We start from the raw sequence: 4,857 nt of genomic DNA, 5'->3' as shown, positions 1-4,857 counted from the left end.
AATATAGTAGTACTAGTAATATAGTAGCAGTAGTAATATAGTAGTACTAGTAATATAGTAGCAGTAGTAATATAGTAGTACTAGTAATATAGTAGTAGTATAGTGGAGAACATCTTTTAGACTCCTCATCCTGGTCATCCCAATTATGTACTTTAGTGCCAATCACGTAAAAGCAGGACATAAATGAAACTAAAATGGAAGTACAACGTAAAATCTCTAAGATATCTGGCTCTAACAGAAGCAACCCTTTCAAGGCATGCGTAGTAGAGGCAATTTTCAAATTTTCGCTTTTCAAAAGAAATGTCTAATACCATCTGTACAACACCTAAATTTTATATGCTAAAATAGCACTTTCTTGTTAAGCCCAAAATACATCTTGCCCATAATTGGAGCTTAAAGCTGAACTCAGCCCAGATTTCCCTTCATGCAATCTACATTTTATAAGGGGCTTTCTAAAAATTCTCACAGGGCCCCCATGTTATCACACTTAAAACCAGGAAAAGTCTTCTGGCTTATATGTCACACTTGTGAGAGCAATGGGGCCACCTAGCTCCAAAACCACCCCCACTCAAACTTCCTCAAAGAGTCAAAAGCCTTACACATAAAGAGACCATTTCCCTTTAGCAGTCGGCAGTAGTTTAAAATGCCAGGACTGCGGTTTGGAAGACAACGGTCCCTAAACTCAAAGCTGATAAACAAGTGGGAATATCATTTCTACGTCTCTAATAAAGAATTACGGCTTTGAAACTCAGGCAGAACTGCACAAACTTTAACGTGGGACAAGTACTAAACAACGTGTCATCAAAAGCTGACATAGAATTGTTCCGTGGGGGTACAGAGAGAACCCCGGTATGCCCACACCTCCAGCCGCACTCTCAGGAGCATACCCTAGAGAACCTGGACTGTGTCACAGGACACTGGTGGGCCGCAAAGCAGAGAGCCAGTCTCCGGGTCAGAGTGACGGGAGGTGGGGGACGCAAGAGTCAACTTCTCTTTTGGGTTCACCCGAGACTGGGGGTCAGCTGTCTAGGGCAGAAACTGTCTCAAAACTCGTCCTAGTGACTGCATTCCCTCTGTGATGGTGGGGAGAGAGGTATCGCAGCACCACCAGAGAGATGAAGAAAGCCGTGTTTTGAAGGACTCTCCACCATGCCCAGCCCGTCCTCGAGGGCTAAGGGGACCCTGGCCCGGGACACCAAGCCTGAACTCTCGCTGTCGCCCACCGAAGAGACAGAGTGGAGGGGACTGTCGCCACGAAGGCGGCCCGACCCTCAGAGCCCAGGCTGGGGAAGACGCGCCTAGGGCAGCCAGGCCCCGCCACCCTCGGTCACTCGCCGCAGCCCCGCGGTGCCCTCGGTCGCCCTGACACAACCCGGAACCCTGATCCCGCCCGGCACTGGCCCAGCCTCGCCGCCATCCTTCCCCTCACCGGCTGCCGCAGTCGCTTGCACCCGGCGCCGCCTTCGGGGCCGTAGCTCCCAGCCTGGGTTTCCCTCTCTGACCTCATTTCCGGTCTGGGCCTAAGAGGTGGGGCTGAAGTGGTAAGGGAGGGGCGGGCTACAAGAAAGGACGAGCGCCCGCCCTGCACTTCCGCCCTCCTGCGCGCCCACTTCCGCTCCACGGTGGGCGGGGCCCCCGGGAAACTAGGAAGTGGTGCCGGGAGGCAAGGACAGAATGGGCGAGTGTGGGGTGAGAAGATCTTTAGGCCTGAGTGAGACAAGACCTCTCCCTTAGGGTGCTGACGTTAAGAAGTGGGCCTTCGCATTTAGTTACTCATCACATTAAAAGTGTACGTGGTATGAGCAAAAAAGCAAAGCATACTACATTATAACTCAAAGCCTAAAAGAAATATTAATTCAATATTGAGTGGCTATTGGCATTCCATATTCAGTAAGTGGAAAAGAAATACATTTCCCGTAGAAGACATAGGCTCTCTTGGAGCACAACTGGTTTCCTCTTAAGCATTTTGCACTGTACATAGCAACTTCCTGCTGACTAATGCAGTGTCGAAGGAGTCACTTTATACAAGAGAAGCTGGCCAGCTGGGTCTACAGAGTTTGTTCCCGTACTACACGGAGAAACCCTGTCTGGAAAAAGCAAACCAAACAAAGAAATTACACCACTTATGGCTAAGAACTAGCCTATAGAACACATCACCAGTATGTCTCAAAACTGTTAAGGGCATTGTATTAGTCAGGGTTCTCTAGAGTCACAGAATGATATATGGAATGGCTTTCTGTGTTGAGGGAATTTATTGCGATGGCTTACAGACTGTAGTCCAACTACCCAACAGTGGTCAGCTGTGAATGGGAAGTCCAAGAATCTAGTAGGTGCTCAGTCCCACAAGGCTAGTTGTTTCAGCTGGTCTTCTGTGGAAGTAGGTTCCAACAGATGTGCTGGTGAGTAAACGCAAGAAGTGAAGAAGAGCAAATCTTCCTTCTTCCGATGTCCTTATGTAGGTCTCCAGCAGAAGGTGTGCCCCAGATAAAAGTTGTGTACCACCATGCCTAGATCTGGGAATTGTTTTGTCCCAGGCTGACCTTAAACTCAGAGATCTCCTTGCCTTAGTCTCTTGGGATTAAAGCCATGTACTACCTTGCCTGGGCCTAAGCTTTTTCATGGCCACTATGCCTCAAGATCTCCATGCCAAGATCCAGGTCAGAAACTTGTGTCTTCCAGCCTCAAGATCTGGATGACAGGTGAGCCCTTCAATTCTGGATTGTAGTTCATTCCAGATATAGTCAGGTTGACAACGAGGAATATCCATTACAGGCATCAAAGACAAGGAAAGCTCCCTAAAACGCTGGCAAAGCTTAGGGGAGCCTAAAGTAAAACATGCCTTGTTATATATTGAGTGGGACACTGGAATAGGAAGAAAGAGACTCAGATAAAATGTAAATCTGGATAAAGGATAGACTTTAGTTAATAATGTAGTAAAAGTTGACTAATTACCTGGGTGTTCTGTATAGTTTTATGCCAACTTGACACAAGCTAAAGTCATCTGAGAGTGGGAAACCTCAAATAAGAAAATGGGTTCATTAGATAGGGCGGCAGGCAAGTCTGTAGGACATTTCTTAGTGATTGATGGGGGAGGGCCAAGCCCATTATAGGTGGTGCCATCCCTGGGCTGGTGGTCCTGGGTTCTATAAGAAAGCAGGCTGAAGAAGCCATGAGGAGCAAGCCAGTAAACAGCACCCCTCCATAACCTCTGCATCAGCTCCTGCCTCCAGGTTCCTGCTCTCTTTGAGTTCCTATCCTGACTTCTGTCAACAATGAACAATTCTGTGACAGTGTAAACCAACTAAACCCTCTCCTCCCCAGCTTGGTTTGTGTTGGGTTCAGGAATTGCCACTCAAACCAAACAAACAACAAATCTCAGTTAAGCCATACTGGACTTTCAGGACCGCAAAAAGGGCTGTGGCGTGAGTCTGCTCTCAGGGCAGGCCTTTTATATGAAAAAACAGGTTCAAAAGTTTAAAAGGCAAGGAGGAGAGCAGTTGGCTTCCTAAGCAAAGTATTATCAGCTAACCTTTAAGCCGATTGGTGCTGAGTAAGGTAAGGGAGGTAGTGGATATGTGGTGAACAGGGGAATTTCAGAACACTGAGACAACAGAGCGTGAGTATTATAATTTTTTGGCTTATTAGTAGCATTCTTCAGTGTCAGCCACAAAAGCCTTAGTGAGCTCAGTCATAGGCACAGGAAGGGCTGCCTGGTGGTCAGCCCTGATTCAAGCCATTTTAGACCTAACAATTCATATTGACCTTTGATTTGATGGGTCCTACATAAAGCTTTGTGGAATTTCTTAAGATCAGTGAACCTCACACAGAACATTCAGAACACACAGAACAAAACAGGGCATGTGGTCAGCATGTCCTTGAGCCAAGTCACTTCTCTGTGTTAGTGACTGGCAGGCATTTGACAGCAACAATATGAAATAGCTGGCAGACATGGAACAAAATGGCTACAGCTATTGGGGTGGTGTCAGACCATAACAGTTTGGTCATGGTGTTTCGTTGCAGCAATAGAAACCGTGTAACTAAGACACTGGGCGTGGTGGAACATGCCTGTGATCCTACCTCTTGGAAGGTCAAGGGAGAAAAATTGCCAGCTTGGGGCTAGTCTAAACTACACATCAAGTTCCAGCTAGCATTCTTTTGTGTTAAAAACGTATTAATTATGATAAATATACTATATACTACATAAGATGTAAACAAAAGAAATTGGGTTGCAGCAGCTGGTGGAAACAAGAGACCCACAGCCAAGCATTAGACGGAGCTCAGGATGTCCTGTGAAAGAGTTGATAGAAAGACTGAGGGGCCTGGAGAGAATAGGAACTGTACAGGAAGATAAACAGACTCAACTAACCTGGATCCTTAGACACTACCAGAATCTGAACCACCAACCAAAGAGCATACGAGGGCTGGAACTAAGCTCCCCACCACGAACATATGTATCTTGATCTTCATTCGAGTCCCCCAACAACTGGAGCAGAGGCTTACACTCTGTTGCCTGCCTGTGAATCCTGCTCCCTGACTGGGCTGTGTTGTCTAGCTTCAGTGGGAGAGGATGTGCCTAGTTCTGCAGTGTCTTAAGGTGCCAGGGTAGGTTAGTTCCCTGGGAGGAGCTTCCCCTTCTCAGAGGCGAAGGGGAGTGGGGTTTGGGGTAGGGGCCTTGTAAGGGGGAAACTGGGAAAGTAGAGCTGTGATCAGGATGTAAAGTGAAGAAAGAAAGAAAGAAAGAAAGAAAGAAAGAAAGAAAGAAAGAAAGAAAGAAAGAAAGAGAGAAAGGGAGAAAGAAAGGAAGAAAAGAAAGAAAGAAAGAAAGAAAGAAAGAAAGAAAGAAAGAAAGAAAGAAAG

The 4,857-nt window shown here is 46.7% G+C and overlaps 1 protein-coding gene across 3 annotated transcripts in view; it reads right to left on the bottom strand.

Moving 5' to 3' along the window:
* Window positions 1-1,534, bottom strand: part of Gpatch2l (G-patch domain containing 2 like) — a 51,732-nt gene extending 50,198 nt beyond the window's left edge. For 2 of the 3 annotated variants that reach the window (XM_021179229.1, XM_029484626.1), the window contains exon 1: window positions 1,430-1,534. The gene's annotated coding sequence lies outside the window, so the exon portion shown is untranslated. The remainder of the gene's footprint in view (window positions 1-1,429) is intronic. The other variant, XM_021179228.2, reaches the window with a different exon arrangement.
* Window positions 1,535-4,857: the final 3,323 nt, after the last annotated feature.

The sequence above is a fragment of the Mus caroli genome, chromosome 12 (genome assembly GCF_900094665.2).
Source record: "Mus caroli chromosome 12, CAROLI_EIJ_v1.1, whole genome shotgun sequence".
NCBI classification, from domain to species: Eukaryota; Metazoa; Chordata; class Mammalia; order Rodentia; family Muridae; genus Mus; species Mus caroli.
This window is presented reverse-complemented; position numbering and strand designations above follow the sequence as displayed.